Source organism: Rhynchophorus ferrugineus, unplaced genomic scaffold (assembly GCF_030347505.1).
Source record: "Rhynchophorus ferrugineus isolate W39M unplaced genomic scaffold, kcgeb_rfMv2 rfM3, whole genome shotgun sequence".
In the NCBI taxonomy this organism is placed as follows: Eukaryota; Metazoa; Arthropoda; class Insecta; order Coleoptera; family Curculionidae; genus Rhynchophorus; species Rhynchophorus ferrugineus.
The window spans coordinates 21,682,451-21,696,415 of NW_027472582.1; the positions used below are offsets into that span (position 1 = coordinate 21,682,451).

General features: G+C 30.9%; 1 protein-coding gene across 40 annotated transcripts in view; it reads right to left on the reverse strand.

Annotated features, from left to right (window-relative positions):
• The window catches only part of LOC143192762 (uncharacterized), a 175,324-nt gene that overhangs the window by 110,112 nt on the left and 51,247 nt on the right, over positions 1–13,965 (reverse strand). For 7 of the 40 annotated variants that reach the window (XM_076398329.1, XM_076398330.1, XM_076398352.1 and 4 more), the window contains one exon: positions 3,880–3,914. The exons of the other annotated variants lie outside the window; for them this stretch is intronic. The gene's annotated coding sequence lies outside the window, so the exon portion shown is untranslated. The remainder of the gene's footprint in view (positions 1–3,879; positions 3,915–13,965) is intronic. 40 annotated transcript variants of the gene reach the window in all.

Below are 13,965 nucleotides of genomic sequence, written 5' to 3' on the forward strand. Positions count from 1 at the left end.
TAAAGGCGATAGGACGGTCCTCCTACTGTTGTAGTAAATGTATGTTTGTGAATGTCCTAGGGAAGCCACGCCACGCCAGTAACCAGGCTGGGTAAGACCCGATGTCTTCTGTGATGATTTCTAAAGTTGGTCTCTCGCCAGTGGGTATTAACTTTAATTAACTTTAAGTGTTAATTAATCTATCATTCATCAAACAGTAAAATGTATTTCCAGTTTTTTTTTCAATAGTGTCATATATGTTTGCAGTGGTTTTCAAATAGTTAAGAAAAACTTGTAAAAATATAACTAAAAAGGAAACATTAACAACAAAATGAACGAAAGAACCTTGATGTAATTTAACGTTAAACAACTCAAAACAAATAATACTATAATACTTAACACCTATATTTTAACAGTGTACCATGACAGTTAAAAATGTGTTTTAATCTCACTTTCGGTTTCATTTATCAAGCATAAAACCTTGATTACACTATTAAAATGTATGAAACTAAAAATTCAAATAATATGCACGAACTAAAGACAGTGTATACTACATAATAACAGTAATTTAAATACGTAATAGAGATATAAAGAAGAGAAAATAACAGAATATAGTTACAAAAAATCGACCAGTAATTTAATTAAAAGTTAAACATTTAAAAACTACTTAGCACCCACATTTTAGCAGAGTTCAACAAATTGGAAATGAAAAATGTTCTTGCTTCAAAATATTTACACATACACTTAATATCTGAAGACTGCCAACGATTAAAGATAAATAAGCCGTCTTGTCAAGTGGCTGTAACTATTACAAATTACAGTTAAATAATGACGTGTCAAGTAAAAACCAGCACTAAATTAATCCACGTCCAAGAGCGTTGTTTACCTTTATTCCGAAATAGAGCGTTACTTAATGAATGAATAGATATTGAGCAACAATATTGGTCGTATTCAACATCATAACAATAGCCATTAATTTACTAATATTATAATTAAAAAGAAGCTGCTCAAAGTTACTAATTTCTTATTGTTGGTATAAAAGTATAGCCTGCATTTTGTCAAAAATATCTTAAATAATTTAATACTTAACAGTAGAGGTTACAGAATATTTTTCAGGGTAAAAATAGAAATTCTAAACCATTACTCAGCTCAAAAGGTCCAATATCTCATTTATATTTATATTACAGTCTCTTATATTACCTCTAAAATTAGATACCTTTTCTTGATCCAAAAAAGATATTGTAATTTTTATGCTTTCTAAAATATATAAATATATATATTAATAATATTTTTTCAAATTTACTTTTTATATGTATATATTTATGCAATGAATACCTTTCTAATTTGTAAACCCTATAATTATTATCAATTAATAATAAGTAACATAACTTATATAAACACTATAATGAGTTCGAAATTATAAAACTAACGCCTTATATATCGAGCTTTTTTCAGAAGGGTCTGATTTTTCCCTTCGACCGTATCCGATGTTATCTTAGTTACAAATGAAACCAATATATCTTCCTGACATTCTGGAATATTATTTGTACGATTTAGTGATGGTGGTAAAAGATTGAACGGTATCAAATTACTGTGGCCCCATGTGAATAAGAATTGACCTGCTAGAGATATGGGACTAGGAACACCAAAATTATGGAGTGTGGCTGCATTCAATATTACACGAATGGCTTTTAAAATGTTACATTTTTCAGTGCAATACTGCTAACTTTAATATTCTGTTCAGCCCTTTTAATACCATATTGGCAAAAATATTAGTTAATTAAAAGCGATATGGACGTAACAAGTCAATTAAAAAGTCCCCGGCTTATCATAGTAAAACGCATTTTTTTGACAAAATTAGTTTTTTTAAACAACATAATTCCCTTCAAGGGTGATACACTGATTATAGCGACCCTTCAACTTTTCAATACCATTTTTGTAGTACGATTTGTCATTTGCTTCAAAATAGGCCTCAGATTCCGCGATCACCTCTTCATTCGACAAAAACTTCTTCCCAGCGAGCATTCTTGTAAGATCCGAGAACAGGAAATAGTCGCTGGGGGCAGATCTGGAGAATACGGTGGATGAGGAAGCAATTCGAAGCCCAGTTTATGGATTTTTGCCATCGTTTTCACTGACTTGTGACAATTGTGTATTGTCCTGGTGAAACAGCACTTTCATTTTCTTCAAATGCGGCCGTTTTTCGGCGATATCGTTCTTCAAACGATCCAATAACGCTATGTATTAGTCGCTGTCGATGGTCCTTCCTTTTTCAAGGTAGATGCCATAACCTTGCCAGCCGACTGTTTTCCCACGGTTTGGGAGCGGGTTCAGCGTGTGTAGTCCACTCGGATGACTGTCGATTGGACTTGTTTCATCCATTGTCATATATCGACGCAAAAACTCGGGTTTATTACGCTTGATCATCTTCAAGCACTGCTCCGAATCATCAACTCCTTGTTGTTGTTTGGTCAAAAGTGGCTCGCGCCGCGCCCGCTTTGCGCAGGGCTTTCTCATACACAAATATTCGTGAATGATGTGAGGTACACATCTTTAGAGTGTCTGCTATTTCATTCAGTTTCAATTTACGGCCATTCAAAATCATTTTGTGAATGTTTTAAATGTTTTCGTCAGTAACAACCTCTTTTGGGCGTCCACTGCGTTCACCGTCTTCGGTGCTCATTTCACCACGTCTAAGCTTAGCATACCAATCCTTGATGGTTGATTTTCCTGGGGCAGTGTCCGGAAACTCGGCATCAAGCCAAGTTTTTGCTTCAACTGTATATTTTCCCTTCAAAAAACAATATTTTATCAACAGGCGAATTTCCTTTTTATCAATTTTTTTCACAATAACAAAAGTTGTTTCACTCAAAATGCTATAATTCACAAACTAATGATCCGAGAGCTGTCAAATTTATACATGCATCTTTTGAGGGTTAGGGCTAACTAAAAACATATGGATTTGTGTGTCAGGCCGGGGACTTTTCAATTGACCTGTTATAGAATCCAATTATGTGGATATTCAAAAAGTAATATAAAAATTCTTATTGTCGTATTTATAAGGACAGACAAAACGGATTAATTTGCAATACAGGGAAACAAACAAGATGTAGTATATGATTGGTAAATCGAGTACATGCGCCCACAATGAAAAACGTTTCAATTTAATTTGGTTATGTATATTGTCTTTATTGAATTACAATTATTAATAATAAATTTAATTAACATTAATAATTATTATAATATTAAATGGTTAATTTTGCTTGCATTATTATTTAAGCTGTTTCTCTTTGGAATTAGAACGCTTAAGTGAAAACTGAACTGAAATAAAACAAAATTGATGTCAAATGTGGTATATTTCAATAGTAATAGGAATAAAATTAGATGTATTCAATCGGGTAAATTTACATATTATTGACAAATTTATTTTGAATTTCATTGATTTAGAATTTAGTAATTTATTTAATTAGTTCGTAATTAACTTCTACATTATCTCTCAGTATAACACTATCACATCTAGAATATACTATAGTTTTTATTTATACTTTAATGTTAATTGGGTTTTTTAATGAATTTTGTACTTGTAGTATATAATAAATTTGCTGTAATTTTCTCATTGTTTCTTATTCCGATAAAAAACTAGTATTTTATCATTATTTCTGGATATCATCAAATTTTCATAATCACATTTAAAAAATTTGTAAGTAAATAAAGACGTAACAGCATCCATATATTATACTAGAGCTTGTTTGTTTTCTTGTAGTTTGTCTAACTCATCATAAAATAACAAAATAATGCCATAAATAACTATTTCATATTGACGAGTACACTATTTATCATATATAAATTCCATTAATATTAAGAGTATCTTATTTTATGTTCTTTGCATCATATACTTACAAATATGAAATAATAAATGAGCCCACTTGATTTACCTGTAAAGAAAAAAAAATTAGTTAATAAGATTTAAATTAAAAAAATGTATTTGAATCTCATTCCAAGCTATCAACAACAACTTTATATGCAAAGTATCTATAGACAGACAACAAATATAAAAGCTTAAAGAATGGTTTTCCTTGTTAATCAAAAATTATCACTTATGTATACTTATTATATTGTTAACCAAACAACATTGACACTGAACTTTCGGGCTGGTTTTGTAAAATAGCTTGTCAAAATACCTTTAATATATCAGAAAATAATAAAGATGTCAGTTTGGTATATGACAATGCATGAAACGGGTTCACTACTACCAACTTGAATTATATAGTCATAGTAGTAGTCATAGCTGGATGGATTATGGCACCCCTATATCGAAACGCGTATGATATTTTGCAAGTTAACATTACATAGTATTATTGGATAGATTGAGAATATAATTCGTAAAAAAATACCCCACATATAAAAGAAAAAGCGCTGTTTCATCAAGATAACGCACCCTATCACGAGCCAATGAACACTGAGTGATGAGTTAATGTTAGTAAATTAATACAAAAATAAGTAAAATTAAAAGTTAAATAGTTAGTTAAATTAAAAGTAAAATAATTACACATTGCCTACTACATAAAAAAATTAAGCAAATAAAATGTTTTCTACTAATAATGAAAATAATCTACAGGACATCCAACTTAAAATTAGAACTTAATTTCCGAAAAAAAAACAGATGATACAAAGTAGATGAAAAGCATTTTGCAATAATACTTTATGGATCAAAATATACTTAAAACCAGTTTAATTCTGTCTAATTAAAGGGAGAATTCAACAAAGATATATTAAATCGTTTTCTTCAAATATATTTTACAAAGTAATTTTTATTGCTGACCCGTTCTGTGACAAATAAACATCAGAGCCATCGAAGTTAGGTCGTAAACACCGTAATTAAAATAACAAGACGCAGTCCGTAAAGTCGAGGCTTAAACGACGTCTGTATAACGCGATATGTCGGGACATTTTCACTGTTCACAACGTAAAGATCATTGTTCACAGCGGATCATCTGTTTTCGTTTTCTATAAATACACATCGAATATTTTTAGAAAATATTTATTTGCGAAATAAAATAAATCATCCCGTTTTATTTACCGAGAAAATGCGGTTAGATAAATTAATTATGTGTATTTTGACTGACGAATAATTATATTTGAATCGACAGAAAGTAGTTATGTTTTATGTTATAACAGAAACAAATAATATGTATTTTTATGTTCATGGTAAAACTTTTTCGATGAAATATTTTAGGCTGAAAGGTATATTGTATTTTACCGAAACAAAATGCAGTGTTGTTAATTACATCTTACATTAGATAATTTTTTATTGCTACTATTCTGTTGTACTTGTATTAATACACAAGCAAGGCGCGTACGGGATTAATACATCAATATATATTTCCCAAATAAATATAACACTAATCTACTTAAGCTAAAGTTAAGAATATCCCCATACACTAAACAAGTTCATGTGGTTTGGTTCGCTTCAAATCTTCTGATATCCTGTGTCTTGTCCAGTAGCTGTATTGCTTCCACACTTATAATATATCATAGATATAAGGACGAAACTGTTGATAAATAATTGTTTTAGGTCGAAAACCAAAACTATAGTGATAAAAACACTAAAAATTAAGAATTATTGTATTATTCTTTATGATCTCCTTTTGCTGAAGTATCAAGAAGGAATATACGAGGGTTGATATTTATATTTTGATTATTCGCAGTACTTAGTGTGTTAGTGTTGTTAGGCTCCATCATTACTTTCTTCAGAACGTTTTATCATTTAAGCACCACTTGGATTATTTACAACGAATTGAACATTTTGCTTCAGCGAAAAAACCGAATTAACTCGTGAACATTTTCGTACGTAGATTTTTAATGACTTTTGATGTGGATTATCAAGACATAAGGGCATCGTTCAACTTACTTCGATTTTTGGCGATGGATCCCCATCCTGGGCCACTGTGGGACGTTGGTATAACGAATTTAATAGTGACCGCAGTTCGCTTATGGACGATATTCATGAAAATTACCAAAAATCAGGTGTACCGTAATATTGAGTAATTTATGGACATTAATATTACGAACATCAATAAGAAAAAGCATGAACATTTAGTTGTGAAAAATGTTTGTTCACGTTGGATCCCGCATAATTAGACAAAGATATGCGATTTAACTGGCCTAATAAAAATTTTAAGGTGTTAAATTAAGTCCAACCTACGTTCTTTTCTGTTCGCAAATTTGGTAATGACGACGATTGGTTAAACCTCTGGCAAAAGTGCACTGATCATGATGGAGAATACTTCAAAGAATAATTTTAAGCCTCTTTCCTTAATATATTACTGTATTTTCATAATTACACTCAAAATATAAATAGCAACACTCGCGTAAGGCTAACTTCTATTTTTCCATCGTGATAATATATTCTCACTCAATATCATTTATTCTTCGAAATTTCAACTAAAATTCAAAAATTTCAAGGAGACAAAATAAATTTGGAGAACTTATTAACCAAAAGTTTAAAAAAGTAACCAAAAATAAATAGGTAACCAAGGAAGAAATGAATAACCAAAAGCTTTTATAAGATAGTACTTATAAAATACTAAGCAACCCTCAGTGTCATATCCAAATAGGACATTTCTCTGTTCCATTCTCCCAACCGGAGTACACATTCAGAGCGGAAATCTGATACAAATCGAAACCAGCTGACCGTATTACAGTCGGCCACTTCGAAATAAAAATGAAATTTAAATTCGCCAATTTATCATAATTAGTTCGTTGCGAATATTTTTGATTTCTTTCCTGACAAGAAACAATGATGTCATTGTTCGAGAGTACACCACTTCCTTCGGTTTTCAATAATGCAAATGTTATGAAAGTTTTTTTTCCTGCAATGTATTGGCGTATGTATGAATTATAAGCTGCATTAACTGGTTTAAAAATTACAGTCAATTATGAGAAAAATCAATTCAATTTACTTAAGTTAATTTTTATAGAGATAACTGTACATCATTGATAATTCATAAAACCTAATACCAACACACTAGTTTAGGTTTATTAACAAACACTCAACAATTGACCAGGTCCACAGAATAACATATGTTATTGAAAAAGCCTACGAAAGTCAAAAAGTATGATCAGCTATATTATTAGATGTAGTACAAGCCTTCGATAAGGTTTGGCATAAAAGCCTTGTTCATAAACTACAGAAAATGCTACCAAAACAACACACCGAACTATTAAAATCATACATTACAACCAGAATGTTTAGAGTCACGCAAGAAGAAGCTTACTCTACAATAAAAGAAGCTAAAGCAGGTGTACCACAAGGAAGTGTACTGGGACCAATGCTTTATCTACTTTACACTTGTGATATACCACAAATGGAAAATATCACGATGGCTGCATTTGCTGATGATACTGCGATTATAGCTGTCGGAGACAATAGTGAAGAAGCCTCACGAAAATTACAACAGGCAAATGACAATATAAATAATTGGACACAAGCTTGGAAAATAAGAATTAATAAAAGTAAATCTGTACATGTGCAGTTCACCTATAAACAGACCATACAAGCACCAATAACATTAAATAACACTATCATTCCATATAGCAACAACGCTAAATATCTCGGAATGAATCTCGATGCAAAACTTTGCTGGAAGGAACATATAAAGAAGAAAAGAAAAGAACTGGAATTGAAATATAGGAATATGCACTGGCTAATTGGAAGAAAATCATAAATATGAGTACATAATAAATTGCTATTATATAAGCAAATATTGAAACCTATATGGACATACGGAGTTCAATTATGGGGATGTTCTGCGAAGAGTAACATTAATAAAATACAAAATTTTCAGAACAAAGTCCTGAGAGGTATTGTGGGTGCACCCAAATATTATAGGACTGATTACCTACATCGAGACCTTCAGATACCCACGGTAGGTCAAGAAATCAAGATAATTGCAAGGGGACATGAGGAAAGACTCCATTCTCATACGAATATTGAAATATTGCAACGTTTGGATACCGTTAGAACAGGACACAGACTCAAAAGAATCAAACCATCTGATCTTGTGTAGTGTTGTGTAGTGAGGTGCATATATTAAAAAATTCGGCAGTGACATGTATAAACATTATTTCACCAGAGACTGAGTTAGGGCCGATAGGTCCTCCTAGGTATATACCTAGATTTAAGTTAGCATAAAGACAAATTGTAGGTTAGACGGAAACGTGTAGTAATAATGTATTAATTAAATAATAATAAAAAAATCATTGATAATAAAAGTAATTAATAATAAGACTATTTTTTTAGAAATTCCTTGTTTATTAGCATGTAACATCAACAACTTCATATTATCCGTTATAATACGTCCGAAAAAGGGATCAAATAGTTCATGCAGCTACACTTTAAAAATTTTCAAAACTATTTAGTCACTCATTTGGGATATATTTTTGAATTGAGCATCGATTCCATGATCCATTTTGTACGTTGAAGGTTTGATACTAACGTATTTGTTGTTGCCAGGTGTAGTTGCGTTGAGATTGTCGAAATAACATGCATTTTAAAAATAAACCAACACATGACCTATATTGTTTTGTGAGACATATATATTATATGACATCAAAATGCAGAATACGTTTTTTAAATCAAAAATCCGTATTCAAAATATTTAAAATTAAATGAAAGTGAACGAAAAACAATATCAGATTTTCTTATATATATTTTAAAGTCTCCTTTTACCAACTATGGGTTTATCGGGACTGGACCTACAGTTTAACGTGGGCTCCGAACCACCGTCGTCAGCATTAAGCCTGCCGACTGGCCAACTTTAGAAATCATCGCAGAAGACATCCGGTCTTACCCAGCCTGGTGGTTACTGGCGCGACTGGGATCATTTTCCTTGTTGGATTTTACACTTTTACACTCTTTTACACTGTTACACTCACTTACAAATATAAATTTACGACCATGCCCCAACAGGATTCTAAACCGCGGCTATCGCAACAGTAGGAGGACCGTCCTACAGCCTTTACCACTAATATCGATCAAATTAAAAACGTATTTAAAAAAAAAAAGTAAACTATATAGCAACAAAAAATCCTTTCGTTATTCGCTTGTTACGATTTATAACAAGATTAAACCGATGCATCTGTAACATTGCAATGCTTGTTGATTAAAAATTCGATTGCCATTGCGCATTCCTTTTGATTCGATTAGTAAGCATTCCGAACGATTCGATATTAAGCGAATACATAGAGATGGATTGCATATTTTTACCTTGTTAGCAATGTTTTATTTGTAAAAACCTGTTTTTATATGAACTTGAATAATTGAATAAAATATTGTATATACACATAATTTACAGTAAAAAAACGTAATTAAAATGTTCAGTAATAATATAAACGAATACATACTGTAAGTGAAAGTGTACAACTTACATTTACAACCCGTTATACTTCACTATTAACCTTAAATGAAAATGTATTAATGTTTAAACATAAAAACTAATCGCTGAAATATTTGTGCGCGCATAATTTTAGAACCGCTGCACCAAATTGGATAAATCTTTTTGTTGTGTTCATTATTATTAGGACAATATTTATACAAAAAAATTCTTACGGAAAAGCTTTTTGCTGATTAAAGCTAATGAATATTGACAGATTGACGTTTTGAAATAAAAATAGTGACGAACATGTGACACTAAAGTAATACATTAAGTTAAGTGCAAAAAAGAAGAAACTCCTAGTGTTGCGATAGTAGCGGGTTCGAATACTGCTGGGGCATATATGTACTTTGCGTTCGTGATTTTAACTGTAAATGTCTTTAGAAGTAACAGTAGGGAATTCGAAAAGGAATAACAATCCCAGTCACGCCCGTAACCAGGCTGGGTAAGACCGTATGTTTCCTGGGGTGGTTTCTATGTTCCTTGCCAGTCGGTAGGTTTAATGCCGAGGACCGTGGTTCGCGGCCCATTTAAATAGTGAAGCAGTAGGGTTCAGTCCAGATAAACGCTCGTTGATAACAAGAAGACTAAAATATATTTAAAAAAATAAGAAAGATATTTATAAGAACAGTAAGTACATAGAATGAACAATTAAAACAAACTAATTAAAAATATTATCACACTGAAGAATCTAGAGAAGCATCTATGTGCCTAGAGAAGCACAGTACATAGAGGAGCTCTTAAAAAATATAGTAAGTCATACTGACCTACATAGACAAGTTATTGACTTCAAAAAATAAAACTGTAAGTATAGAAAATCAGTTGTCTAGTATTTGATGTTGTGATTTTAAACGGAAGAACGAACATTTAGAAATTAGCTGTAGTGGCTATTAAGCTCGTATTAGTGAGCCATATCCTTCTTTCAATTATCTTCTTATTTATTAAGATCTCTATATTTCAATTGAAGTATCTCGGAACAAAAGATGTAAATATCTTAAATTTTAAATTTTGAATCCAAGAGATTCTCTTTGGATGGATTAAATTTATCTCTGTTATTATTTTGGAGTATTAACTACTAGATAATAAAGATCATAAATATAGAGATAGCAGATAATAAAAATCATAAATATCATAAATATATAAAAAAATATCATATCATAAATATCACAGGTGACAATTTATGCTTAGCAGTCCTATGCGAGAGAACAACTTTCAATAGTGAATAATACTTGAAAAAAAATCATGAAAAATACAATAAATAATTTACAAGCAGAACTGTCTTAAGTGATGAAGCTCATTTTCACCTTGATGATGGCTACGTCAATCGTAGAAACTTAAGAAAACAAAAAAATAGAACACATACGGTTCAGAGTACACAATAAGTTGCTAAGAAACAAAATAATACATGTGTTAGGGTGTCCTTTTGTATATTTCCTCTGATTTCCTCAGAGAACTTTTTATTTTACCTAGGTCATACATGCTAAGAAAAAATAGGAATAATAGTATTAGTTTTGTTCGCTTTGTTCGGTAGACGGGTGAGAAACCTTGATCATCATCCACTTTGTCTCATAGACGATAATTACAGATCAAAAAGTCCGTCTTAGGTAATTTGAAAACATAATGAGCCAAAGTGTCAATTAATTACAAAAACCTTATAATAACATATTAATACTATACGTTCTACAAAGCTAACAATTCACTCTCAAAGAACATTGAACAAAAATTTTCTCATAATTGTAGCATTTACTTCAATTAGCAATGCTATGTACCATTCAGGAAATGAAGAGATCCTCTGACGCAATCGAATCAAGATTATTAAACATTTCAATCTTAAATTGTGTTTAACAGTGTAAATAAAAGAAAAAGCTCAGTAAACTGTTAATTCGTATATAAATAATAATATAAATTAGTAACAATGCATTAATAAATAAACAATATCTACAACTTTAAAACATACAGATTTTATATTTGAGTGATTTTTGATTGACGCTAGAAAAAAGACTGAAATGGTAAGTAAAATAGTATTAATACATAATAGCTGGTAATCGTCGTTTGTTTTTGTTTACACAACTCAAAATTACCAAATTACAAGTGCGTACAACCCAAACGAATAAAATGTGACCCAATTACTCTGTATATGTGTTCTAACGTCATTCAAATAATCAACGAACAGACCTGAATAACGCCCGTGGCACATTACGATTTATTTCCTCGCGTTGCTGGCTTACTATAACCGAACTGTTGTGGTGTCCAATAAATTAACCGGCTTAGATTGAACCGGGGTTCTTGAAGCCTCTTTCTCTTCGAAAATAGAAGCTCGAAAAAAGAACTAAACAGTTTAAGTGGTTAAATGGCGCATTCATTAAGATTTATACCAAGATTAAATTGATACGGTACAGCTGGACGAACGCCGATAGTTATTAAGCCAAAAAAAAAACAATGTTATAAAATGCCGCAGTTGGTTTGTTTCTTTGATGATTATGTAATGGTTGTCTAATAAAATTATATTGAAAAAATATCACTGAGGCCACTATTAAAGTATACCTCAACCAATATCACAAATAACAGATTATTTATTTATATATTTCGGCAATGTGCTAAAACGACGTTGCTATGTGGTACTAGGCTCGATGACTGTAATAAAGAATCACAAAAACATTGATTTGTAAAAACAAATACTATAGAGAGATTATTGAAAATACATTTATTTTAAAATTAAAAGTGGGATTACTTAGATTTTATCAGAAATAAAGACACAATATTTCAAATTTCGCCATATTAAGTCACCGTTTCCTAACCATCATTTTCGCATTTCAACATTCGAATTATTTTGGGCGTTTCGATTTTATTTGGATTATATATCTTATATTTCATAGTTATAAAATTGGTTTTATACTACCAACGGAAAGAAAAGATAAACAAAAAAATTGGACTGTGATTTATCCAAAATAATAGAAAATAAAAGAATATTTATAAAATTTAAGTGATTGAGTATTCCAGACACATTAACTATGACATGTAGTAGAATAATGTAGTAGAAAAACAACAAGTAAAAATACTGTCAGTATAACAGTTGGCAAGAAAATTAATAAATTAAACTCTAAAGAGTACCAAATAGCATAATCGCCAGTTGGGAATTGTGAGAATAGAATTACTAAAATCAAGTGCCCTATATTTGCCAAGTCCAATCAAAATTGCATCGAAAGCAAATCTATTGAAAAATGTTACGATAATAATTTGAAGATACAGATGACAGGGCTACCAAAATATTTATTTTACATAAATGATAGTACCTACGTTACAAAAAAGTATCAAATTACCTTGTAATATCTGGGTAACTAAATTATTATTAGTTATATTAGTTTATTTAAATAATAGCCTTTCAAATTTATAAACATATGCAACTGCAATACTTCATCAGGTACTTTACAAAATCTCTGCTTAGTTTCTTTTACTTCACTTGACTTCATTTGACAACATTTGGGTTCATATATTATCTGTACATAAATATTTTCTCTTTATGTAAATCCCTCATATTGTTCATACAAAGCTATAAAAAGTTGATAAAACCACATTGTTCAATCAAATTACCCTTAACAGTTTCAGTTACCCTTAACCTGGAGAAGTATAGCCCATCGAATTATTTGATGTACAAGAAACCAGATATTTGGTACTGGCTTTTTGTAATCTAATCATGACTGACACTTGTTGGAGACTTGAATTTAATTAATATTTTTCTTTGTATTTTGAGGAAATATGGTCGTTTAGTAGTGAACAGTTCAATGAGTTTAGTTAGGAACCTATTTTTTTCCATTTGGTTAGCAATGGAATCTCGTATAAATGTATACTGACTTCTTGCACACTTGTACAACTAAACCTATCGTGTTATATTAAATTTACTTTTTCATTATATGATTCGGTGAACTGAAAAAAGGTACAAAATTATTAGTGGCTTATATACAAAATAAACAGAATAATCCGTCCATCCACACGTTACAATGCCTAATTATGATACAAAATAATTAAAATAAGGTATAAATAATACCTATGCGCATACAAATCGTCCAGTTCGACCAAAACAACTACGTCATAGGCAGATTCGGAGCGGTTCAATATTACATTATTTCAAACACAATTTTCCTTATGCAGAAATAATTTTTATTCCGGGTAAAATAACATCATGTTAAACAAAAAGCAAAACACATTAGAACCAAAATAAAACAACTATAGTGGTTAGTTGGAAGATACTCTCAACTTGATCTAAAATCAAAGAGGTTGATTTATAAGACAATCATAAAGCCAATTTGGACCTATCGGGTGCAAATATGGGGTTGCACCAAAAATTTAAATCAACTAGTCATACAAAGCTGTCAAAACATGGTTCTTCGATTGATTACCAATGCCTATCGCTATGTAACCAACGAAGAACTGTACGATGACCTGAAAATCAAATGGGTTTGCGAAGTTATCCAAGATTTCGCCTTGAACCATGAAAGAACATTATTAAATCATACTAACGTGGCAGCAACTGCTGGACAGCGCGTAGGATATC